This window comes from Trichosurus vulpecula, chromosome 7, assembly GCF_011100635.1.
Source record: "Trichosurus vulpecula isolate mTriVul1 chromosome 7, mTriVul1.pri, whole genome shotgun sequence".
Lineage (NCBI taxonomy): Eukaryota > Metazoa > Chordata > Mammalia > Diprotodontia > Phalangeridae > Trichosurus > Trichosurus vulpecula.
The window spans coordinates 84779939-84807772 of NC_050579.1; the positions used below are offsets into that span (position 1 = coordinate 84779939).

At 40.4% G+C, this 27834-nt stretch overlaps 1 long non-coding RNA gene across 2 annotated transcripts; it reads right to left on the reverse strand.

Moving 5' to 3' along the window:
* Positions 1-167: 167 nt before the first annotated feature.
* LOC118858293 lies at positions 168-27712 on the reverse strand. 2 transcript variants are annotated; one of them, XR_005010929.1, is made up of 5 exons: positions 27649-27712; positions 8910-8960; positions 2410-2516; positions 1322-1358; positions 168-915 (listed from the first exon to the last, which is right to left on the reverse strand). It is a non-coding gene; the product is annotated as an uncharacterized LOC118858293 (long non-coding RNA). The 2 variants fall into 2 exon arrangements; XR_005010930.1 differs by lacking the exon at positions 8910-8960 and having other exon boundaries at positions 27649-27699.
* Positions 27713-27834: the final 122 nt, after the last annotated feature.

Here is a 27834-nt window from a genome sequence, read left to right on the forward strand (position 1 = left end):
GGCTTGAGGGGAAAAATCCCTGATTGAGAGTTTTCATGGCTGGAGTCATCGTCAGTGGGACCTGACTGACAACTAGTCAACTTTGATGTCTGAAGCCTGGTGCACACCAACTGGGCAACCCTACCCCCACCCCACCCCCCAGGCCCTCCCTTTGCCAAACCATCCAGGATACATACACTTGTCAGGAAAAAAAACACTTTGTGAGATTATTTAAATTCATCTACCTAGTTGACTGTTGCTAAAATGGTTATTGAATTAAAGTTTTTATTTTGCTTTTTTCTAATTTGCATGAACCAGGAGTATTATGGGATAGTTGATGCATTAAGGCAAGAGGCCATCAAGGGACTTGGTTCTAAAATCAATGATAGGGATGAGAAGCAAAGTCCCTTCCCTCTTTGTAACGAAAAGTAATACTGTGCACACTGTATCCTCAGAAGATGTTTTACAGCCTATACGGTCTATAAATCAAACTAACTCCTGCTCTACTGTTTAGTCCAGAGGTCTTGACTATCTCTAAGACCTTTGTTCTTTTGTGCAAACTAGGTCCACTGTTTCCCTTTTTTTCCCACCTCTAAGAAATGAGCCATCCATCATAGCTCAGAGCTCTGTGGTGCCCTGATTTTCCTCTGACCTCGGAGCAGCGCATGATTTCTGAGCTTTGTGGGTGTGGGGGAACAGTCACCCTCTTGTTTTCCAGTTTGGCTGGATTTTTCAAGTAGTTGAAACCAGCTGCAGACCATAAACTGTTATTTCAGTTTCAGTAAAACTCAGGCAGCCTTCCTCGGATATGGAGAAAAGCTCTAAATGGAGCCCAAGTCCAGGCCAACTTCATGAGGGATTCATGAGGTCTGAGAGGAGATGGAGCCGATGAAGACATTGCCTCAGTTAAGGAAAGTCCTATATAGTTGAACACCTCTGTGAGAAAAAAAAACACACTATTCACTAAGAGTTTGCAATGGGGTTGGATCTGTTTAATGCACGCAAAGACATTCCTAGGCTCCATAATTTTGAGTGGAAAATATCCTGTAAGGTGAATTTAGGGAGAGGCGCTTTAAGAAAGAGAGAACGTTTGTTAAGCAACTTAAAGGATCCTGATGGAACTAGGGTCTCCTAAGGGCAGGTGATACCCAGAATTCTTGGTGAGGGAATATCTGGGAGCAGTGGATCAAAAACCTCTCCAAAAGTAGTAGGATACTTCCAAATGCTCAAGTTTCCCCTAGTACACTAAAGCACTAGGAGTTTTCACTAGGGGCCCTGAAATTAAATTTATCCTAGTGGAAATATATGTTAACAAATAGGTAGAGAGTAAACCTGTCAGGACCTCCAAGTTATCATGTCCCTGTCCAACCACACAGCTCCTAAGAAGGAAAAGAGAAAAAGAGAGAAGATAAATGAGCCATCTGACAGTCCAGGTGGGAGCAAAAAATTCCTATGCTCATACATACACATGTACTTATGTAAAAGCAAACACATACTGCTTTTTGCCTCCACGGACACTGTAAGTCCTCATATGAACAAAACTTTTTCAAAAGATGTGTTAAAGCAGAAGAATGTAAGCCTCTATTTAATATGAAAGTTATCAGGGATGGAGAGATGCCAAACGTTATCAGAATAATATGTACTGTTTCACATTTATGAAGTCACTAGTTCTGGCTTCCAAAGAACTCACTCACTTAGCTCTGGAAGTCGAACTCTTTGAGGGAGGGAGAAATTGAAAAGTGTTCGGTGAAATTCATGGGTATCATCCCCTGCACTTTCTTGGTCCAGCCCTATGATTTTATCTTGTTGTTCAGTCATTTTCAGCCCTGTCCAACTCTTGGTGACCCCATTTGGGGTTTTCTTGGCAAAGACACGAGCCGTTCGCCGTTTCCTTCTCCAACTCATTTTAGAGATGAGGAAACAGATGCAAACAGGGTTAGCCTGAACTTGCCCGGGGGTCACATAGCTAGTCAGCGTCTAAGGCCAGTTTAGAATTCAGAAAGATGAGTTTTCCCAACTCCAGGCCCAGCACTTTGTTCACTGTACCACCAAGCTGCCCCATGATTTTATCTACAAGAGTTTAAAGAACTCCTAACGTGGAAGGTCCAATGCAGTTCAATAATTCAACTTAATTCTAGTGCCTCCTTCCTGTTGACTGTCTTTATTTAATCTTTATATAGCTTGTTTGTACGTGCCTGTTTACGTGGTGTCTCCCGCATTTGACCGTGAGCTACTTGAGGGCAAGAATGACGTTTTGCCTACCATTGTATCCCCAGCACTTGGCACAGCCTGGAAGTGTTGGTGGGCATTTATTAAGTGCCTAATATGTACTTGGCACACCATAGGAACTTAATAAATGCTCATTGACTAGCCAACTGACGTATCATCTTAGAGAACTGATTAGGGGCACTGAGAGGTTAAGTGACTTACCTGTGGTCATCTAGTTGGTATGTGTTCAAGATAGGACTTGAACCCAGTTCTTCTGGACTCCTGAGGGTAGGCCACTATGCCTGGAGGTCTCTCATTTGTTTATTGCCCTTAAACAAAACAATGAATGCAGAGTTTGACTCAACTACTCAATGTTAGAACTAAAAAGAAAATGAATTTGACTCTCAGACCAGTGCTCGATCCAGGTGCGGCCTAACACCTCCAGTGACAGATGAACTTCCAAAGGCCTAGCTCACCATTTAGAATGTTAAACAGCTTATCCAAACTCAGAAGAAAAATCAATCTGTTTGAGAACATTAGAACAAAGTTGACTTTCCAATTTTTAATAGGCCTTGCTCCACCTGAGATGGGAATGTTCCAGCTAAGGTTTCAGCGTGGTTGGTTTCTTTCTTGCTTGGGTTTTGGGGGATTATTTTTAGAGGGTTGAGGGATGAGGGCCATGGGGGTTTCCTACTGAAAATTGATACTTTACTGGCAGAAAGACCGAGAGAATGAACGTTCTTGCCTTAAAACCTCTTGGAACCCTGCAAAAGTTTGTTTAAGAGTGAAGTATTGTTTTTTCTAGTGGTATTTTTTTTTACCACCCCCTCACTCCTCTGATCCAAACTTGCTTTTCTCTGCTGTTTTTGGCCCGAACTCATTTTGCGAGATCATGACCTCTCTTTGTTCCCTTCCTCTGGATTGCCTCTGGTTGCAATGCCATCAAGCTCACACGGTAGGGTGCCATGATCCTTGCTGCAAAAGCCACATTTAAAAAAAAAAATCAACACATATTAAATGCTTACTGGGTACACAATTCTGGGCTGTGCGCTGAGGGAGATACCAAATCTAGATGATGGTAATAGCTACCATTTAAACAGAGCTTGAATGTTTGCAAAGCACTTTACATATGTTATCTCATATGATCCTCCCAACCTTCCTGGGGGATAGGTTTTATTATTATCTGCATTTTACTGATGAAGAAGCTAAGGCAGAGAGAGGTTAAATGATTTACAGTCACACGTTTTACACATACGCCAATAACTAAACAACAAAAAATCAGTGATAAGTGCACAAGTGCCTCGGCCAGATGGGAATAGTATATGGAGAGTTGACACTGAAGATGTGAAGATCTGGGTTTGAAATTTGCTTTTGACATACGTTGCTTATTTAACTGTAATTGCTTAATCTTTTAATGCTCGCAATAAGTTACAGAGAAGTTCACAGACATACATACACAAAAGGGCATAATAAAGGTACAAGCAAAATGCTCAAGGAGGCCCAGATGGGGGAAAAATCACTATGGGGACCAGGGAAAACTTCATGGAGGAGGTGACATTAGAATTGAGTTTTAAAAAGTGAGTCAAAATTCAACAGGTGATAGAAAAGTGGCAGGTGTGTGTGTGGGAAATGGCAAGTAATCTACTGCTACTGTGATGAGAAGATAAGTCAGAGAGTTCCAGGCATTGTATTTGGAGGCAGGAAGACCTGAGTTCAAATCTGACTTCAGACACTTACTAGCTGTGTGACCTTGGGCAAGTTACATAATCCTGTTTGCCTCAGTTTCCTCATCTGTAAAATGGGCGGGAGAAGGAATTGGCAAACCACTTCAGGATCTTTGCCTTGGCAAAGGAAAACTCCAAACAGCATTACAAAGAGTTGAATAAGATTGAAGACAACAATTTGGAGTCAAAGGACCTGGGATCAAATCCTACCTGGTCAATTACTACTTGTATGACCTTGAGTAAGACACTTACTGTCTTCAGTCTTCCACCACTTCATCTAATTTAACAATCCTCCCCAATCCCATTTTAAAGTTGAGGTCCAGAGACTTATGCAAGGTCACATGGGCAGCAAGCATCAATGGTAGCATTTGAATCCAAGACCTGTGACTCCAGAGCTTGTATCAACTGCATTGTACCATCTTCCCCGGGTTAGGCTAGATGGCCCCTAAGCTCCTTTGTAACTATAAATTACGAATGCAGAACAGGTGCAGAACCATCTGAGCTAAGGCCAAAGATCTTTTTTAATAGAGAAACAGGTGCCCCTGTCCTATCATGCTGAGTCCTGCTTTGATTTTTCTCTCTAATCCCTCACCACCACTTATGTGCTTCTCCATTGTTTTTTTGTTGTTGCCATGGTTACCTCACCTGCTGGGCACACAATAGGTCTTAATGTCTAGCTCACTGTTGGTTCTTAGTAACTGTTAAGTACATGGGAAGCAATCCTGTGGTGACCCAGGTAAAGTCAATTAGTGAGAGCGAAGTGCATTCATTATTCTAGGGCACTAGCATATTGTTTAGTTAATGATCACTTTGAGTCGTGCCCTGGAAGAGTCTATTTGCTTGGCAGGAGTTGAAGGGGCATGACAACCTTAACCTTCTTTCTTAAAGGTTGATAGAGGAAAACCGTTCAGAGCAGTGTTTCCCAGAGTGGGCCCTTAGGGGCCTCAGCTTTTGAGTTTTTCCCCCTGTGGGTCAGTAAGAAGTCCTCACAGTTTGGGTAGACAGGGACTAACACTATTGTTTGACAAAAGGTAGGAACAAAAACTCAAAAGAATGTTCTTTAAAAAAACAATATTGATCTCTTTTCTTTTGACATTGCCTTAATTTTCCCATATATTACTCTCTTCCCGAGAGAGCTGTCCATTATAATAAAAAAGAAAGGAAAAAATCAGCAAAAAACAATCAATATGGGAAAAAAATTAAAATTATGTGCAATGTTCCCAATCCCTGGAGCTCCCCTACATGTCTGTAAAGAGATCGGGGAAGGTGTCTTCTCATATCTCTTCTTTGGGGCCAAGTTCATTTTTATAATTTTATAACATTCATTTTTTTATTATTGTGGTTATTTTTCTTTCCATTTATAATGTTGTATTCATTCTATATATTGTTTTTCTTCCTCTGATTATTCCACTTTGAATCAGTTCATATCTTTCCATGCTTCTCTGTTTCTATATCATGTTCATCATTCCTTAACGATATGATAATATTCCATTATATTTATGTATCACAGTCTGTTTAGCCATTCCCCAGTAGACAGGGTAACTACCTTGTTTTCAATTGTTTGCTATCACAAAAAGTGCTGCTATAAATACTTCGGTGTATATGGAAGTTTTCTTTATGTCAATGATCTCTTTGGGTTATGTTCCTAGCAGTGGGATCTCTAGGTCAAGGATATGAATGGTTTAACCACCTTATTTTCCTAATTCTAAACTCTTTCCAGAAGTGTTATATAAATCTCAGTACTATCAAACATATATTAGCTTACCCATCAAAAGAATGTTCTGATGGGGAAACTAGGAACTGATTTGTACTTTCAGCGGGAAATTAGCAATATTATAGATTATTTTACTAATTATGGGACATAGAAGGGACATTGGCATGAATTTTTTTAAAGGTTTGAGAAGTTTCATCAGACAACCAAAATCTTTGCAATATGTTGGAATTCAATGTCCACAAGATGTAGTCTCATAGAGAGGCAGCATGGATTTAGGGCAGCTGCACCAAACTCATATAGAAAGAGGGGCCCCTAAAGCATATCTAAGAATCCCTGCAGTTTAGAAAACCACATATTAACATTGTCTGTGTTTTATAGTATTTTTGTTTATTTTGTTAATTATTTCTTAATTACATTTTAATCTGGTTCTCCCCAGCACTTGTGAGTATTACTGGTCAATATGGCCACCACACCAGGTGTTTGACACCTCTGGCATGATGGATAAGGTGCTAGATGTGACATCAAGAAGATCTGGGTTTATATCTTGTCTTTGGTAGTTGCTAATTGTGTAACCATAATAAGCAAGTCACGTACCCTCTTGGGAACCTCAGATACCTATCTGCAGAATGGGGGGGCGGATATTAATGCCTTAACACTTATTCAGATAAGAATATATAAATGTCAATTATTGGGTCATTCAAGCTTTAAAGCTGAGAAGATTCTTAACAATCTGTCCTCCCCCTCATTTAACCAAACTTGTAGCGCTTATTAGTGGCATAGTTAAGATTAGAACTTAGGACTCATGACTCCCAATTCAGAGCTTCTCCCCATCACAGAAAAAGAAAAACCATGTGTGAGAGTACCTTCAGCCTTCCCTTAGTACATAAGAAAGCCAAGTGAAATTTAAGAGGGAGACTTGGCAGACACCCAGGGCACTCTGGGGGAGCAATCACTGGGAGTCATTCAGGGTTGTCTAAGAAGTAACAGCTTGAGGAAGAAAAGGGGAGCAATGTTCTCTAGTGATTAAGGACCTATGTCTGGAGTCAAAGGGCCTGGGCCCTTCATGAGCATAGGCAGACTATTCATCGTCTGAGTCCAAATCCCCATCTGCAGGATTTATTGCTTACTACCTTTCTAAATCGTGGCACTGGTATAAGAGTCCATTATGTAATGGCTTTCTAAGTGGGTATAAACCCCTTAAAGGTGACAACATTATTATACTTTCCAGCATTACTGTAAAACTTAATGTAATTACGTATTACAAAGTTAATAGGAGGCAGCTTGACTTGAGCTCACATCCTAGCTCTGGCAACATTAGCAAATACGGCCTTCCATAAGTCATTTTTAAAGTGAAGGATCTGGATTCAGATGATGATCCTTGGTTCAAATCCCAGCTCTCCCACTTACTACTTGTTTGACCTCCTTCAAATCACTGTTGGTACCCTCTCTGGGTTTCTTTTTACTCATCTATCAATTGTGGAGGGTGGATTAGATAACCACAGGAATCTCTTCCACCTAGAAATTTGGGACCCTATCATCTCTCAGAAGCCCAGTTAGTTTGTGCATCTGTAAAATGGGATTCATGATGCCTGCTGTATCTTCCCCACACAGAGAGTTTGTTATTAGCCGACAATTGGTTCTACAGCAAACTGACCAATCAATGAGCTTTTATTAAGTGCACATTATTTGACAAAAAATTGTATTGGATACTGGGGATATGAAAATAAGAACTGTCCTCAAATTCTAAGGTGTTGTAATGCCAAATGCAATACTTCTACTACTACGCTACTATGATCCTCACATTTTTTTACTCCAAAATTTGAAGGACTGGTGGGAGTCTGGAAAAGGCACAGAAGAGTCCTTCATTATTGCTTTGAGGTTTTGGGAACATTTATTGTTCAGTTGTTTAAGTTATGTCTGACTCTTTGTGAACCCATTTGGGGTTTTCTTGGCAAAGATACTGGAGTGGTTTGCTATTTCCTTCTCCTATCCATTTTACAGATGAGGAAACTGAAGCCACAGGGTTAAGTGACTTGCCCAGGGTCACACATTTAATAAAGTGTCTGAGGCCATTTTTGAACTCAGGAATTCTTGACTCCTGGCCTGGTGCTCTATCCAATGTGGCCACCTAGATGCCCTTGGGAACATTGAGGATACCTAATAGCAGAAACTGACAGCTGAACCCACACTTGGGGGGCTTGAAATAATGACTTATTATTAGAGTCAATATTTTCAACACAGAACTCATTGTCTTCCTCCACACAAAACCACACCTCTTCTAAATTTCCTTTTCTCTGTAGACAGTACCAATATCCTTCTACCCATCTAGGTCTGTAACCTCAGAGTCATCCTCTGTTCTTTACTGTCTCCTATCCCAATATCTAATAAGGTGTCCAGTCTTATTTCCACCTCCACATCCCTGTCATTCTATCCACTTGCATGGCCACTAACCAGTTAAGTGACTTTGAATAAGTCATTCATCTCTCTGAGACTCAGTCACCACATCTATAAAACGAAAGGGCTTGAGTGAAATAGTTTCTACGGTAACTTCCAGCTCTTCAATATATCAATACACAAATAATAATTGGCATTTGTACAGAGCGTTACAAATTTTATCTCATTAGATCCTTAAAACAGTCCTGTAAGAAATTTTACAGAGGAAGAAACTGAGGGTGGGAGAAATTAATTGCCTTGTACATGGTCACACAGCTAATAAGTTTTGAAGACAATGAGTCCAAACCCAGTATTCTTAAACTATGCCATATCACTCCTTAAATGTGTGAATGTTCCACACTAGCCACTGAGAGAGCTTCAAGGTTTCAATAAGAGTGCTTCTTGTCCTCATAAAATTTACAATTTAGGATATGGACAAATTCAGATAACTGTAACATGTAATATTACATGATAACATTCACTAGAAAGTTGCAAACACCATACAGGGAAAGATCACTATGGATTGAACCCAGTGGCAGGTAACTAGGTGTAAAGGACAGGGTTTTACTGCCTTTACCTCAGTCAATAGAATCAGTGGACCTAGAGTGTAATGATTAGTTTTTAATATGTAAATAAGATTGTTTGCATGTCCTGATCCCCTTTATCAGGTGACAGCACCATTGACAAAATAGTAGAGGCTAAGGTATTTTTCTACAATCTTATAACGTATGAAGATTATAGAACTTTGGATGAAAGGCAGATGACAATCCACAAGAAATGTCTTGTGATGGCTAAGAGAATAAAACACAGTCATGGACCTAGTTATAAAAATAAATCAATTTGTAGCTCACCAGTCCAGCAATGGTAGAGTTCTGGTGTAGAGTTTATAGCTGGAGTCAAAACTGGGAAAATAAACAAACAAACAAATAAATAAATGCTTGAATTAACTACAAAGGGTATATGAAGGAAGACGCCATGTGCGTCCAGAGAAAGAAATGATAAATAGAAATATATAAAGAATGATTTTACACATATGTACACATTGGTGTCTAATGGTAGCCATCTCTAGGAAGAGGGGAGAAAGGAGGAGGGAAGAAAAAAAAGAAATGTATATGATAAATGTATTATACATTTAAAAAGAATAGCAAATTGTACATAATAGATTTATAGTTTCATGCGGGGGAAAAATGGCCCCTGAGATGGAATTATTCTTGAGCGGTGAGAGGAGAGGATTTGTAGGGAGAATAGAGAATTTTTTACTTTCTCTCCTCCTTCTCCCTCACTCCCCTCCATGGAATATGTCATCAGAGGGACTAGACAAGTGGAGACAATGTATCCAGCCAAGAGCAAAGAGAAGCAGAAATATAGAGCAACTTGAAGGAGACAGCTTCAGAAGGTAGGACCATTTTCTCCAGAGAATAATGCTAGGTATGCACTTAAGAAAAGACTTCCAGGCTCTAAAGTACCAGGAGTTATGAGCTGCCCTTTTGTCATACAAATATCTTATGTATGTGACTCACTACTACTGTCCTTTAAATTTGAGACTACTCTTCCCTTGGATGTGGTGTGTATATGTGGAAGTGTGTGCCCAGAATTTGGTGGAGAATGTTTTGTACTGATTGTTATTGTTCTACCATCTTAGCTAATGACTGCTAAACGCAAATTCTACTGACTAATCACACTGGTGGGGACTCAGGATATACAATGAAAGAAATATACTATAGCAATAAGGCAAAATTCATGAGCTGAGAAAGGACCATGGACACACTTGAGTGGTTTGGAATCGTGAAGTATAAGAAATTCTCTAGGTAGAAGGCGGAGGAAGTATAACATTTGTTTAGACTCCAGAGGATCAGATCCAAGGACCAATGCCCCCAATTTGATATTGTAGCAGTAATATTCCAAAACCAATAAGCCCACTTCACTAATAAGGAAATTATAACAAAATATTATAGCAAGGAACCAAGCCATACTTGTAACTTCCACTTGCTGCTAGGGCCTTCCTATAAAAGATCACTCACGAATCCTAACTCTCCACTCAGCACTCTCTCCTGCAGCTCTGCGAACTCCAATTTCCTTGATCTCCACAACTCTCTCTTGTTCAGCACTCTCTACTCTGCTCTTTCTCCATGCTGGCTCTCTGCTTCTGAATCCTGCCACTCCCAGCTCTGCTGCTCCCAGTTCTGGATTCCCTTTTGATACAGTCCTAGCTGTCATCTGATTGACTAGAACTCAGCACACATATCAATTGGCTCTGGTCTTAGCAACTCCCCTTAGGGCCCTGAGGGCTTCAAAAACCTCTCAAAAACTAGCAAACTAGTTTGCTAACTAGCCTGGGGCCTCATAGCTAGTTAGTGAAAGGGAGCAGACCTGTCTCTAATCAGGCCTCCCTTTGTTGGCCCCACCTGAAGCCTATTCAATGGGTGGGAAAGATCTTTCACTTACTGATTGGCTTTACATATACCTCTACAAGTTCACCCCTAGAACCTGAAGAGTAGTCATCCCCTCAGGAGTCCAACCTTTGAGTTACCAGGGCAGTCTGGGGATGGAGACTCAGAGAGGAGGCTACATAGGTAATTCTTGTTAAGGGGACATGCTCATCATCCCTATATTGTTCAGCTTTTAGTGGGTGTGCTCTCAAGCATCCCTTTCCAGAAGCATCTCTTTGTATCAGTCATTGAGAATACTGCTCTACAGAAGTCAGGGCTCCATCATAAAAAAAAAAAAAAACAAAAATATTCAACTAAGATAGTTTGAAAATATGATAATACTTATAAACTGAGTACCCTGGAGCCAATTGAAGGTGTCTATTACCAAACCATAACACTCATTTTTGACTGGTGATGTTCACAAGTCCCTTATTATTTATTTAAATGACCTATGTTGCCTAAAAATTTTGTTTCACATTCAGTTAACTCCTAGTAACAAGTCCCTTGTTATTTAAATGACCTATGTGGCCTAAGAATTTTATTTGTCATGGACCTAATTCATAACTTCATTGTGATTTTTAGTGGATTCCAAAAGTTCTGTTTTCATTTGTAGCTCTCAGGCTGCTATCAATAAAAATATTCTCAGGCTGACAATAAAGGAAGTGAGCTTGTGAAGGTATCAAATATACTGGGGAAATGTCTGAAAAAATAACATCTCACCACCACCTGTAGGGACCATTCCCAGGAGGCAAATCTCATTAAGGTCTTACCCAGTACAGTGAAGTATCGGGCCATTCTTTCCTAGTCCACTTAGACCATAGAAAGTAGGTCAGTTGTAGAGGCACTGTGGATAGGTAAAGTTGAACCTCCTCTTTGGGTATTTCCCTTTCCTTCAACTTGCGCTTATAGGTTAGTTCTCCCACTGGCTGAGTACCACCAGGTTCAAGTTATTCTGTCCCCACTCCAATGACTATAGCTCATGAGCCCCCATTGATGGGTTTACCTTTACTCTAGAAAACAATATCTGATCACATGAAAGGTATTTACTGACACAGCATAACAAAAACAATAGCAATAAAACATTCCCTCCCTGCCCCACCCCTCAAAACATGGGTATACTTTCCAACAAATATATAGTGTCAATGGGAAGAATAGCCTCTCAGAGAATTCCCCAGTAGACAGACACACAGGCCAGGCAATTCCTAACTGTTGCTCCGAGGTTCTCATAGCTTCTTGCAATCTTCTCTATCTGCTCCTTACTGGGAGCAGTGTCTCTGCTGAGCAAGTCACTCTGCTTAGCTCTCATACATCTGCTACTTGGCCATAGTCTCTACTATCTCCTTCTCCAGGTTTACCTGGCTTGGGGTAAGTACTGCTATGACCTTTTGGAGTCTCAGCTTTGGGGTCTGGCATCTCCTGCACGATATCGCAATCCAGGTTCCTCACTCTTGGCTTCCTCCACGATTCCACTTGAGAACTCCCATTCCCCAGCAGAGCTGGCTTCTCCGTTTTTAAACCCTTAGTCCTATCAGCTCTCTTCTGGAGCAGTAGAAGTTCATTTTCTCAGCAGTTTCCTGATCTTTCCAAATGCAAAGGGGTAAAAGTTTCATGCACTTTTAATGTTGCAAGCAGTAATTATGCAAAATCTGAGAGAGATATGTCTATGATCTGTTACCTGCCTTCACAATCTGTAAGGGATTTATCCCATACTCTCACAGATCTATCTAATGTTTAATTGAACCTGCCCTAGGGTAGCCCTTGGATTCCCAGGGTCAATCCCCAAATCATTCAATAAACTACTAATTAAACACTTATGTGCTATGCACCGAATTATGTACTGAGGACAAAAAGGAAATAATAAAATAATCTCTGACCTCAGGAGTTTGTATTTTATAAGAGGAGATTACATACATATATGTCTATGCAAAAATAGATACGTAGATGGATGGGAGAAGTCCAGCAGCCGGGGCTGGAGGATAAGGCCTCATACAAGCATTCTGGGGTGGCATTTGACTTGCTCACTCCATTTGCCACTACTTCGTTTCAACTCCAAAGAACAAATGCACCAGGCTGGGTACCTCTGGTGTGGCTCTTCTCTTTCTATTTTACTTCTGTGTGCTCTCTTCCCCCATTAGATTGTAAGCTCCTTGAGGAAAGGGGGTGTCTTTCTTTTTCTTATTTCTACCCCCAGAGCTTAGCACAATGCCTGGTGCTTAATAAATATTTATTGAACTGAATTGAAGGAAATTAAGGATTCTAAGAGTGGTCATGAGATGAGATTCTAGGCATAGGTAATGACTTGAGTAAAGGCAAGACAAGAAATAGCATGTTTCATGTGAAGAACAGTAAGAAGACCAGTTTTTCTGGACCATGGAGTACAAGGAGAAAAATCATGTGTGATAATTCTGGAAATATAGGTTGGATCCAGGTTGTAAAGGATTGCACATGCCAAAGTAAGAGTTTATATGTGACACCAGAGATAAAGAAGAGTTACTGGAGTTTATTGAATAGTAACCACATCTTAACAATCAGTAAATCAAAAAGCACTATTCTATAAACATTGTAGATCCAAATATAGAAATATCTCCTTCCATTCCTTTGATCCCTCTGGACTGATCATTTTTATATCAAATTGTTTATTTTGTCCATATAAGAGCTATACCATTTCAGAATTTTGGGGGTTCACATTCACAGATCTTCAAGCAAAGGTCAGTTGACTACTTGTCAGGTAGATTATAGGACTCATTTTAGTCATTTATGGGTTTAACAAGATTGCCTTTTAATCTCTACCATTCTGTTGTCCTTTGATCACAGTGTGTTATTCTGGCCTAAGAATCAAGAGACATGGATGCTAGATCCAGCCTAGACATGAGTGGATACCAACTGGCTGCTCTCTCTGCTCCATATCTAGACAACACTATTGGCCATAAATTATAAGACTTAAGTCATAAGACTTAAAGCTGGAAGAGACCCTAGAGGTCAACTGGTTCAGCCCTCTCACTTTAGAGACAAAGAAACAGAAGGTCCAAGAAGGGAAGTGACTTGCTCAAGATCGTAAATAGCAAGCATTGAATGGAAGAATCAAGATTGGAACCCAAATTCTCTTGATTCTAAATCCAATGTTCTTTTTATCGTATCACCTCCCTGCCTCACATATGTAACCCAATGATCATAAGGTAAATTTAGATAATACAACATGATGCAATAGACTAGACCAGGAGTCAGGAATCTTTGGTTCTGGTTATTGCTATTCCACAATTTGTTTGTGTGTGCTTTGGTCAAGTCATTTTAATTTCTCTCGGCTTTATTTTCCTCATCTGAAAATTAAAGGAATAGATGAGAGGGAGAGACAGAAAGGCAGAGAGATACAGGAAGAGAGATAGAGAGAGTGAGAGAGAGCAAGAGAAAGCGAGAGAGAGAGCATGAGAGAGAGAGAGCACGAGAGAGAGAGAGAGAGAGAGAGAGAGAGCACAAGAGAGAGAGAGAGAGAGGGAAGGAGGGAGAGAGAATATTTATTATGTGCTTACTATGAGCCAGGCATTGTCCTAAGGGACATAAATACAACCAAAAAAGACAATCCTTAGTTTCAAAAACCTTGTATTCTAATGGGAAAGATGGCACAAAAAGAGGAGCTGGAAACTTGGGGGTTAGGAGATGTTGGTCAGGACTGTTGGCAAGGAAGTGGACTGTAAGGAGTAGTGTTGAGAATGAAGTGAACGTGGCCTTGGTGTCTCATGAAATGGTGGTCCAAGCCAGACTCATCAATCTGGAGAGTGGACTGCAGGGTTGAGGTATCTTCAAAGTGAGAAAGTTTCTGGGGAAGAAGAAAAGAGGTCCTAAGATTGAGGAGTGGAACCAAGAGTGAAGTAGTTATGTCGCCTCGTGAAGTGGTGGTTAGGCCAGAGATTCACCAATCAAAAAAGGGGCCCTAGGGCAGAGGCATCTCCCAGGGTGAGAAGGCTGCTTAGACCTCTATGGTCTCTTCCAGAACCCCTAGTAAATAGTCCTTGGCTTGGCATTTGAAGGTCTTCCCAATCTGGCTCCAGCCTATATACCCAGGCTCACTTCCTTTCACACATTCTATATTCCAGCCAAACTAACTCCACATTCCAATTCTTCTGTGCACAATCTATTTTGGCTGGAAATCAAGGTTCACAAAGGGAGATTTTGTGCAATGAGGCTAGAAAGACAGAGTAAAGTCAGATTTTGAAGGTCTTTAAATGTCAATACGTATTCCTTACCTTTGCTTCTGGGAATTCCCAATCTCCAACAAGACTCAACTCTTGTACTTTTCTGTTCTCTTCCTCCTCCTCAAATTGTCCTATGTATTCTTATCTGTTTATATGTTATATCCCCCTCTTCCTAGCCACTCTTTCCCCCAGAAGAACAAGGGTGGGGACAGTTTTTTTTAAATTTTGTCCTTATGAGCATAGGTACACTTCTATGGGAGGTGTTTAATAAATGTACGTTGGATTGGATAGGATAGAGACCTGTTGCCTGAAGTCAATCAGCTCCTTGGAGCAGGACTAACAAGGTGCATTGGGGAGAAAGTGAACCTCGGTTCCATATTAGAAGATATAGTTTAGAAATAACTTTCTACTTCTTGATTCTATAAGGTACAATCCCATCATCTCAAATAAAGGACTGTGATTTTAGGCTTCATATCTGCCAGGGTTTTTTACAACCTTTGCATTTGACGTTACTACACTTTCAAATTTAGAATACTAGATTCAGGGCCAGAAAGGGCTTGAGAAGTCATTTCAATCAATCCTCTCCCCTATTTTACAGATAAGGAAACTGAGGCCCCAAGCAGTTAAGGTGATTTCTTGTTCAAGATTATATAGGTAGTAAACGGCTGGGTCAGGATTCAAACCCAGATCCTCTGATTCCCAATTCAGAACTTTCTGCTACACTACACTGACTGTTGTGGTACTTCTGGCTTTACATATACCTCTACAAGGTCACCCCTAGAACCTGAAGAGTAGTCATCCCCTTAGGAGTCCAACTTTTGAGTTACCAGGGCAGTCTGGGGATGGAGACTCAGCTACACTACACTGACTGTTGTGGTACTTCTGGCTACCACTTCTTTAATTGGGTCGTACGTCTGAACATTTCATACTGAACATCGTTTTTAAATAATCCCCATGGCACTACAGGGTTTGTATATCTTATATACAAAATCTTATGTATATACATGTACACATACACATACAAACAAGCACAGGAAGCATGGGCTGGATACTGATTTTTTTTTAAGATACTAAAATAAAAATCTCCACTTGGTCTTAATTGTCCATTAAGGACGGTTTTAAAAGCAAAACAAAGCTCTTTGTTTGTCCTCACCTTTTGCCTAGTGACACTCAAGAGGGGCACGCTACTTTGCCACTAAAATTGCAAAGCCTGTGACCTTGATCCTTCTTGGAGCAAAGAATTCACTGGAGAATGAAACTGAACAATGAGAGGCGGTTTCCATTCCCCCTGTGGCCCCACTAAGAAAACAGCCAGACGGGCCTTTGAAATCAATAAACTGGCTTAGGATTAAAGTCCTTCCAAATTGTAGCCTACCTGGCTAGCTACCTCAAAATAGCTACAGAAGTAAAGTTTGAAGGAGTCATTTCAACCAGTGTTTGCTGTCAGCTTGGTTCAGTGGCTTTTGTGATTATGTTAACAGTGGAATGGAGGAGGAGGGGGTAGGGTGGTGTAGAACAGCTGTTGGCCAGGTTGTGGGGTGACAGCAATGGCCTCCTTCGGCTATGCTAGTCAGAGGAGAGAGTCTGGGCTGCAGTTGTCTTTCCAATGTAAGAGTCATCCCTAAGGGTGGGAAGCAGTATAGGGAAGCCAGTGGGGTGTAACTCTTTGGAAGAATGAGAAAGATAAGCAGGAATGGTCCATGGAGATTACTTGCTACGCTGGACCTGGCCTTGTTGATGCTGTTCTCATTTGCTAGAATAGGAGGCTGTCTTTGACATGAGCTGCTAAGTGGTTCCAGGCATTTCGATTTTGTAATGTTGATTCTGTCTGCTGCTAGGACTGGAACAAAATAAAGAGCTCGAAAATACCTGTGTTTGAATTTCGTTACTCCCTCCCTTCCTTCCTCCGGTTTCTGACAGGCTCATTCTGGAGTACTGGCCCAAGGGATGATCTAGAACATTTAATATAACGGGCTAGGCCAAATGTTAGGCAGGTTGTAGGCTGATGGCAATGAGAAAGGAAAGAGAGTTCCAGGGGCTTAGCCATCCACAGAGTTTGGGCTGGGGCTGTCTTTCTAATATAACAGATGTTTCTAAGTTGTTGTTTCCAGGTGTGTCAGGAACTGCCTTATGAAGGAAGAATCATCAGAGCTATGATGGCTTAATGGAATGGCTGCTAATCTATGAAAGTCTTATAAGCTAACATAGCTTCTAGGCTGAATAAGCCAATAATGTAGGAGCCAGTGTGGTATAGTGGATAGAATTAAGGGCCCACAATCAGGGAGACACATCTTCCTGAATTCAAATCTGGTCTCAGACACTTACTAGCTGTGTGACCCTGGGCAAGTCACTTAACCCTGTTTGCCTCAGTTCCTTGCCTGTAAAATGACCTAGAGAAGGAAACAGCAAACCACTTCAGTATCTTTGCCAAGGAAATCCCAAAAGGGGTCACAAAAAGTTGAACATAACTGAAACAACTGAACAACAACAAAATAATCATACGAGGGCAGCAGGTATAAGATGGGGAAGGTATACTCTGCTTGGAAGATCACTTCAGCCCTGAGATTCACACCTTAGAAATTCTCTCATACCTGGGGGTCCCTCCTGCTGATTGAAGGGCTCCTCACAGAACCTCCAAATAAGATGGGTGTTTCGGACCATCTTTGTATTTGCCACCAGGCTATGCTCCCCTGGACTTTTCCATCATGCCCTTCAATCAGGTGCTTTCTTCTCTCTCTGCTCCCTGACCTCTACTTTTCAGCTTCCTTTTACTTGTTGGCTTCCCCGTTAGAATTTAATTAGAATTTAAGCTCCTTGAGGGCAGGGACTTTCTCTTTTCATTTGTATTTGTATTCCCAGAACTTAGTATGGTTTCTGAAACATAGTAAGCTTATAAGAAATGCTTATAGATTGACTGAAAGTAGTTTGTTTGAAAAAGATAGAGGGGAGTGTACTACAAATATAACAAAAAACAATAGTATGATGTGGCAGACTAACTAAGAAGAGTACATAGTGTCTAGCAGAGAAGAGATGAGCATTTTCTCTTGGATATTCTCTCTTTCCTATGTTTTCGTGACACTTCTCTCCAATGGTTCTACTCCTTCTCAGTCTCCTTTCCTGGCTCTTAATCCCTGACATGGCCACTAACCATGTTTATCTCCCCAAGCCTCTGTCCTGGCCAACTTCTCATCTCTTTCTATCTCACTTGGTGATCTCATCAGCTCCCATGGGTTCAATTATCATCTCCTTGTAGCTGACTCTGAGATCCATATATCCAGCCCTAAACTCTTTTCTGAGCGCTAATCTTACATCAATCAATCGATATTTATTAAGTGACTACTATGTTTTAGGCATTGTGCTAAGCTCTGGGGTACAAAAGCTGGCAAAAGAAAGTCCCTGCCCCCAAGGAGCTTACAATGTAACAGCAGAGACAACACGCAAACAAATGTATGCAAAACAAATTATCTATATCTATATCTACATAAATTATCTATAGGAAACAGAGGGAAGGCACTGAAATTAAGAGGGGTTGGGAAAGGCTTCCTCTAAAAGACAGGATTTTAGTAGGGAGCTAAAGGAAGCCAAAGACGTCAATGGACAGAATTGAGGAGGAAGAGTATTTGGGAGTGGGGGAAACAGCCAGATAAGGCCAGGAGACCAGAGGTGGAGGGTCTTATTCATGGAACATCAAGGACAGTGTTACTGGATTGAAGAGTCAGGAGTAAGGTGCAAGAAAACTAGAAAGGTAAGAGGGGGCTAGGTTATAAAGGGCTTGAAAATATTAAGTGTCATTATTGTGAGGGGTTGGTTGTATAGATAGAAAATGCATCCGATGAAGGTTCCAGAGTCAGAATGTGGTGACTAGGGGATATGCATTTCCACATTACTGACGACCCTAAAAGAATCTGAATATAACAGTGTGGTGGTATTCTCTGGAAACTTAGACCTACTAGGGTGAGAGCAGATTGGACTGAGGGAACCAAACTCAGAGGGGTATATTTCACATACCTAGGTGAGAGTTGTAAAGCCCCTTCATACAGGGTGTTCCCAAAGTCTGGACACATAGGCAAAAATGCATATTTTCAAGAAATGAAATGAATGAAATTTTCAGCAACATTTTATTTAATTGGAATATTAACAAATAACGTCTTCAATATGACTTCCATCATTTGTGATGCAAAAGTTGATGAACTTTGCAAGATTCACATGAACTTGATGCAATAACTCGACATTTCCTATGTGCCCAGACTTTAGGAACACCCTGTACTATAGGTATTGATGGTACCCCTACTTTAGTAACAATATCATCCAAGTACAGACACACACACACACACAGACACACACTCACACATTCTAATAGGGGAAACAGCATATAAATAGGTATATTAGAAATATGTTTCTATCTCGTGTGCATCTAGCTACTTACATGCTGTCTCTTGATTAGAATGAAGGGGTTTTTTTTTTTGCCATTAAATCCCTAGAATTTAGCAGAGTTCCTGGAACATAGTGAGCACTTAATAAATACTTGTTTGTTGATTGACACATAATACTCAGTACAAAAATTGTTATATCTCTGCTGTACTCCGCCTTGGCAAGATCACATTTGGAGCACTGTGTTTAGGTTGAGGTCCCACATTTTAGGAAGGAGCTTGGTATACTGAGCATCATCTAGAGAAGGAAAAACATAAAAGAGGAAGCACTTTGAGATCAATGTATCCACATTTCAGATGAGGATACGTTGAAGAAACCGGGGATTTTTACCCTAGAAAAGAGAAGATTTACAGGGAAAATGATAGCTGCCTTCAACTAATTGAAAGGCTGCCTTGTGGAAGAGGATTAGACTCATTCTGGTTGGCCTGAGATGGCTGAAATTGGAGCAGTGGGTAGATGTCGATAAAAGACAGATTCTTTGTGTGATACAAAGAAAACATTGCTAACAATTGTAGCTTTTCAAAAAATGACTGGACTTTGTCAAAAGGGCTGACTTCCCCTTCACTGGAGGTCTTCAAGCAAGGGCTGTATGACCGTTTAACAAGAACATTGTAGGGAGCATTCTAATTCAGGTATTGGATGGACTAAATGGTTTCTGAGGTCCCTTTACACTCAAGTTTATGTGTGTGTGTGTGTGGGGGGTGTGTGTGTGTGTGTGTGTGTGTGTGTGTGTGTGTGTGTGGTGGAGGTTCTTATTAAATCTTCAGAAACTACTTCAGTCTGTCTTCCCTTATCCAGCATAAGAGGAAAGAAAGAAAGAAAGAGAAGGAAGGGAGGGACGGAGGAAGGAAGGAAGGAAGGAAGGAAGGAAGGAAGGAAGGAAGGAAGGAAGGAAGGAAGGAAGGAAGGAAGGAAGGAAGGGAGGAAGGGAGGAAGGGAGAAAGGGAGAAGGAGGAAGGAGGAAGGAAGGAAGGAAGGAAGGAAGGAAGGAAGGAACGAAGGAAGGAACGAAGGAAGGAAGGAAGGAACGAAGAGAGAGGGAGAAGAAAAGAAAGATGGCAGTTGGAGGGAAGGCTCTGGATATTCTCCAAAAGTCCTCAACTGTAGACCTAAGCACGAGAGACCAAAGGCTTCTTACATCTGAATCCATCTGCTCCTATCTTTATTCCAACTGCTCCACACTTGTTAACTCAGTACTTGGCTGGCTACATGCTGCAGCATGTATTTCATTAGGAGAGGAAAAAAAGCATTATTGTGCATGATCACAAGGGACCCTATTTGACTTGGCAACCCCCTTGAAGAGTGTTTTGGTTCCCTTTCCTTTCTTCCCACTGCTTTAGCTGCCAAGCTTCCTGAATTTCCATTTAGATATAATTGATTTTAGAGGCTCAGCAGAAACTGGTGGTGGTTGTTTTTAAATGATAAAAACCCAAAATATACAGCAGTGTCCCCCAATAGTGTCTGTGAAGAACTGTTACTTTGCACACAAACATTTATTACATTTGCTTGGCTGCTCAAGTTTCCATTTCGGGGGTCTGTGTGTGTGTGTGTGTGTGGTAGGAAGATAAAGCCTTAAGGCTTATCCCAGCCTCAATGCAAGCCTTGATTTATCAGTGTAATAAATAGTCAGATACAACTTTTACAAATATCTCAAGCTCTTAGTCTAGAAGTATAGCTGAAACTATGAGAATAAATGATTCTTGAGCCAAATAAATTCATCTTTAAAAAAACTAACTTTCCTTTGAATCCATAATATTTTCAAAAGAGAGGTGGCCAGTAGGGCCCATATTTTAGTGAGCTGGTTTCTCTTCGCATTAATAATAGATTAGGGTAAAAGGTTAGGGAGCCAGGTGACTTAAGAAGCTTTAGAAATAGCCAACAACTCTTCTCTGCCCCACACCAAATGGAGGAGGATAAAATAAAAAGGTGATGGATTTATTGAGATTATTGAGACAGTACTGGCTGAAAGGAGAAATATCTTTCCAGCTACAGAAAAAAATCCCATAAAAATAAAACCCTTCCACTTGGCTTTTTAAGCTTTCTCTTACTTGGGATTGTAGATGAATGAATCCTTGGAAATGCAATTAATTGAATCTCTAGCAATTGATTCTTAACACACAATGCTTGCTGAGACGGCAAAGCTGGAATCATGGCCGTAACAGGACAAAGAAAACCCACTGCATGTTCTCAGTCCTCTTATCAGTAGCTTAGGATGTGACACAATACCAGATGGCTGGTTTGTTTTTAGCTGCATTGCTTTTTCCCCTTAGGTGTTAAAAAATGAATTCTAGGCTCTCTAAGGCAGTGCTTCTTAAACTGTGGCTTGGGAGTGGAAAAAGTTTAAGAAGCCCTGCTCCAAGGGAGGGTTTCTTAACTTTTTTTGTGTCATAGACCCCTTTGGCAGTCTGCTGGAACTGAGAGACGCCTTCGCAGAATGATGTTTTTAAGAGCATTGCAAGGATTACAAAGGAAATCAATGATACTCAAATATAATTATCAGAATAGTAAAAAGGAAATCAATGCTTTGAAATACAGCCGTCATAATAGTAAAAAAAAAAAAAGTTTGTGAACCACTTGCGGAGAATCTTTTTTCCCCAGAGAAATATGTAAGATCCACATAAAGAGCAATAGAGCTATTGTCTAGGAAGTATCTCACTGCTACATTCAAGTTCCCAGAACCTATTTGATCCCACCAAAACCATTGCTTCTGAGGCCTAATTTTTCCTCTAACTCCCAACTCCGCCCCCCCAACATACACACTGCCCAGAATTAAACATGTGATATCACAGTAAGGCAGAGATATTTTCATTTATGAAATAAAACAAGCATTTCCATAACAAAATACAATTAAAAAAGATGATTATACATGAAACTGCAAATCTACTCTGCACAACTTGCTATTCCTTTCAAATATACAACAAAATGATCATGTAAATTTGTTTCTTTTTTTTCTTCCCTCCTCTCCCCGCCCTAGAGATGGCTACCATTAGACATAAATAGACATATACGCAAAATCATTCTATACATACAACTATTCGTCAGTTCTTTCTCTGGGTTCAGATAGTATCTTTCTTCATATGTCCTTTGTAGTCAATTTGGGTATTTATAATAGACAAAATAACTTATTTGCTCAAAGTCATTCTTAAAACAATATTGCTTTTACTGTATACAATATTCTCCTGGTTCTGTTCATTTTGCTTTTCATTATTTTGTTCAAGTCGTTCCATGTTTTTTTAATCATTGAGTCATCATTACTTATAGCACAGTAGAATTCCATCACAATGACATACCATAACTTCTTCAGCCATTCCCCAATTGATGGGCATCCCCTCAATTTCCAGTTCTTTTCCACCACAAAGAGAGCTGCTATAAACACTTTAGAACATGAAGGTTCTTTTCCTTTTCCCCTTATTGCCTTTGGAAACAGACCAAGTAGTGGTATGGATTAATTAAGGCATTTCCTTAAAATAGAATTTGGGGTAAATAACAAAGAGAAACCAAGGGCCAGAGTACATGACACCCAGTCAATGCAACCCTGAGGCTTGTGGGTAATTTGAAACTGTGCTGGAAGTATCCAATGCTGGTAGACACAACCTTTATTACATCTTTGGCCTAAATTCATTATCTTTTGCCTCTCATTTAAAAGCTCATTTTGTTTTCAGCATCATCAGCCAGCTAATAAATTACAGAATCAAAATGGTCTCATGCAACCTTCAAATTTTATAATTGAGGTAACTGAGTCCTAGACACACTAAGAAACTTGCCCCAGGTCCCACAGCTAGCTAGTAGGAGACTGGGGTACAAACTGTTTAAACCTGGAAGCAATATGAGTGGTCTGAAAGGGAAGGTCATTACTGACTAGAAGACCAGGGAAGACTTAAGAGAAGGATTGGTATTTCGGTCGGTTTTAAAGAATGTAGAGAAATTTAATAGGCAGAAAGAGGGCTTTCAATTCTTTTTTATTATTTAATTGATGCCTTTCTCTTTTTTATATCCAACATATTTGTTTCCAATGGTACTTCCTCTACTCCCATGACAACCAAAAGTACCCAGAATGGTACCTCCTGGTGACAATGAAGGGCCCAGTTCTCACCCTTATGTGCCTGCCGATCCCCCAGAGAAAATCAAACCTTTGGGCACTGTCCGCCTTTCTCCTGGTAAGGATATGATAGTCTACTGTCCTGTGGCTATCAAACTGTCTCTTCCTCCTCTCTGAATTCCTGTAATTCTGAGTCAGAAGCCACCTAGATGAAAAACACCTTCCTCATTTCCTGATGTCCTTCTATCTCAGCCCTATAGCACTATGTTTCTACCTAATTCTGACCTTCCCTCGCTTGCATCCTCTGGAGTCCCCATTCTGTTAACAAATTAGATCTCTTGTTCTCATATTCCTTCCACCATTCTTACATTCACAGGAACCTATCTTTTCATATAAATTTCTGCATTGCTAGTCAGTCTTAAATACACCTTCTTTCATGTTCCTGGACACACTAGACCAGGAGGAGAAACAAGCTAAATTCTTGCTCCTCACCGATACTTCCAGACCCTTTTTATCACTATCGTTCAGAAACCTCTTCTTTGAATTTCACTCCATCAAGGTATACTCCCCTATCCAGATCCCAGTTATAGTTATCCATATAGTTTTCTAGAAGCCTGCAGGTAATTCTTCCTCATTTCTCAAAGAGGTCTGTACTATCAGGCTCATTCCAACCTTTGCCCTTATGGTTGAGTAATTCAACATGTGTATTAATGTCTCTCAAATATTCAAATGCACTTAATTCACCAACTTCCTTGGCTTCCACAGCCTAGACCTTCACTCTGCCTCAGTCACACACAAAGATGGTCATCATCACCCACAAGTTTTCATCTCTATGATCATGAATTCTGAAATTCTTCTAACTAAACATCGCCTCTTGTAGTTTCATTTCCCCCTGTACCTCACCCCTCTATACCTATTCATCATCCTTTTCATAACCTCCAGTGCCTCCATCCCTCCCTGCCTTCCCAGTCCTTCACCCTTGATTTGACCTCATTTTCTCCTTCATCTTAACCATTTGGCTAACCAGTTCAACTTCAAATTGTCTGCAGCCCTCAAATTCCTTACTCACATGTTGCTGCCAAACTTCAAGCCCATATTAAATCCATCTACCTACCACTTGTGTTGCTACTCTCATGTTGCTGAATGCCACTCAAAGAAAGCGCATAACTGTTGTAACTTGGTCCACTAGGAATTTATGCCATTGAATCTCAAATGGGCCCTCATTGTTGTACAGCAATTCTTTTACTCTTCTTTGATTGGCATCCCTTGTACTCCTCACAGCAATTGTTCTTAACACAAAAGTCTGACCATGCTACTCCTCTACTACCTTCAAGTTAAAATACATTCGCCTCTCTTTGCCATTTAAAGCTCTTCAGAACTTTGCTCCAACCTATCTTTCCAAACCACTTTTGCATTACTCTTCCTCACATACTATGCTCTAGCCAAATTGGCCCACCTCTTTTCTTCATACTTGACATTCCATCTCCTATCTCCTGCCCCCTCTTCCCTGAAAGTCTTTACCATCTCACTTCTACCTCTTATAATTCCCACCTCCTTTCAAGGCTCAGCTCATATGTCACCTCCTACAAGAGGCCTTTTCTGATTCTTCTAGTTTTTGGGCCCCCCTTTGAAATTGCTTTACATACATCTTGGATTTAGTTATGTCACCCACATACACTTTCCCCTGAGTAGAATATAAGCCCCTTGAAGTCAGGGACTGTTTCAATTTTTCTTTTCATCTTTAACATCTAACATGGCTTATTGCATATGGTACATATGGTACATTGTAAATGCTTATCTGATTGTCTAATAAAATGGAATTAAACCTTCTTAAACCATCTACCACTTTCTCTATTTTCTCTGTCTCAGCAGAGGACCTCATATCATTCATTACTGAGAAAGTTGAGGCCATCCATTATGAATTTCCTCTTTTCAGTTTTATACTTCAATCCTCTTCACCATCCCCACTTCTCTCCTCCTTTGTTCCACTCTTGAAGGGAGAGGTGTTGGGCCATCACCAAATCATCTTGATTCTTGTCTTGCCACTAGACTACAGTGACTCCGGAGGAAAGAGTGAGGCTGATGACTTTGTGCAGCTCTGCCTGATTTAAATCTAATTCACTTGCAAGTCAAGACATCGCCCTTATGATGTCATTGGTCCTCTTCAATAATGAAGGACAAACAACAGGGAAGAGGTGGCCTTTTGCCAAGCTAAACCCTCTCATCGTGCCCTTGAAACCCTCTCCTCCCATCCTATCTCCTCCAGGAGCTTGCCCCTTCATTTATTGCCTTTCTTTCTAATTTATCTTTTTTATGCTCTGGTTCTTTCTCTGTTGCCCACAAATATCCTCAGATCTCCTTCATCTTTTAAAAAGCCTCACTTGATTCTGCCAGCCACTCAAGCTATCATTCCCTACTGTCTCTGCTTTCAAAACTGAGAGTGAAAGTCAGTTTCCTGATAGGAAAATAATGAAAAGAGAACTAGTGCAATGCTCTCTCTTACTTAGGTACGTTCAAGATATTATTTCTAATACATGAAATAAGAGTTCCTTAAAGATAAAAATATTCATATCAATACTTTTTGTGGTGGCAAAAACCTGAAACAAAGTAGATGCCTTTTATTGGAAAATGATTGAATATAATATTTATATGTTTTATATGTTAATGTTTTATATACATAAATATATGTTTACATGTATGTCTATGTGTACCTTTATATGTATATTATGTGCATACAATGTGTATGTATATATGTATACATGCACACACATATATTTATACATACAAATAGAGACATACTTCTATACACATGTATATGTATATGTATTTTTATACACACACATAATCAAAACTCAAGGAAAAAATTAGTGAACTGAAACAAAGTAAAGAAATCAAAACCAAGAAAACAATATATACGAGTATAATAATATAAATGACAACCACACTAAAAGGTGGTTTCTCTCAGATTAGATGCAAACATCAGTCTTGTTTCCAGAAGGGAAATATTGAAGCATAGCCTACTTCTCTCAGTAAAGGGGTTTGCAGAATATTGCATACACTATCAGTCATGTCCACTATGCCAATGAGTTGAACTTGGTTCTTTCTTTGTTACAATATAGGGTTCTATTGAGAAGGGGAATGCAGGTATTTTGGTAAATGACTAGAATGCTAAAAAAGGCAGTAATAAAACTCTTAAAAATGAAATGAATCACAAGAAAAAAACAATTTTGAGACTAGCCTCAAGGACTTGTTTGGCAGGCATGCAGTAATCCTTTGTTACTTTCTGTTCTAACTTGCAGTAATTATATGGTGATTGTTTTCCACTTCCTTTGCCCTCCCAAGTACCACTTTTTGCTTCCTGTCTTGCCCTCTCTCTTGATCCAGCTCCTGTTGTAGAAGATAAAGCACCTTGCATCTGGCTGGAAGAGGGAAGAGAAGAAGTAAGAGGTGCTCCAAGCAACAGCACAATTTAAATAGAACCTATTATCAAGATCTGGGGCCACCTTACGTACACATAGGTGAAATTGATGGCCGTCTTTTGCATATAACGTCAAAACCTTGGAAAGGGCCCAGCTGCCCCCAAAATACCTATGGGCCACATAGTAGACCAGAAGGAACACTGGATCAGAGGATCTGAGGATGCTGAATTTGGAATGTGAAAAGCCAGGTTTGAATTCCATCCAACTCTACTGCTTACTACCTGTATGACCTTGATGAAGTCACTGATCCCTTTTATGCCCTTCCATTTTATCATCTAAAAAATGAGAGGATTCGACTAGACCAGGTGTGGGGAACCTGCGGCCCCAAGGCTACATGTGGCCCTCCAGGTCCTCAAGTGAGACCCTTAGGTAGAATCCAAACTTCACAGAAAAAATCCCCTTAATAAAAGGATTTGCTCTGTAGAACTTGGACTCACTCAAAATGCCACACCCAAGGACCTGGAAGGCCATATGTGGCCTTGAGATCACAGGTTCCCCACCCCTGGACTAGATGGTTTCTAATGTTCAACTCTTCCACTCCCCATTACTTAAAATACTTTCCATAGGGAAAAGAGTATTTATTCCATAGTTAGGGATAATACCTAAAATATAAATAGCCCCAAGAAAGGCATATACATATGGAGCCCTGGGAAACTCCCCCTAGGTCAAGAGACTATGTGAATGTACATCCATTCAAAAACCCCACAGCTAAGAAGCCCTAACCAATATGTTTACTTTTACAATGGAAGAGAAGTAAATAAGCATTTATTAAGCACCTACTGTGTGCCAGGCATTGCATTAAGTACTTTACAAATATTATCTCATTTTACAAGTCAGGCAGAGGATACAATTAGTTAAAAGCAAAAGCATTAATTTCAGTAACATACTAAGACAAGTAGCAACAGAAAATTTCCTCCATAATCATGCAGCATACTCTCCCGCAAATACATACACCATCAGGAACACCCCTCAGGAATAATGGCAAAGACATATAAGGACATATGTGGAAATAAAACTCATACCTCAGCTGTGTAGGTTCTCCAGGGTCTTCTGGTGGTATAGTTGTGCTGCCCTGCTCCCACTGACCTCTGTCAGGCAAACAGGGTGATGTTCAGTCTCGTCTATACATAGCTCCCTGCTGATCTCATGTGACTGTTGGATGGTTCTCTGCTGGTCCCATAGTTGCTGCTGATCTCTGCCAGGTCTGG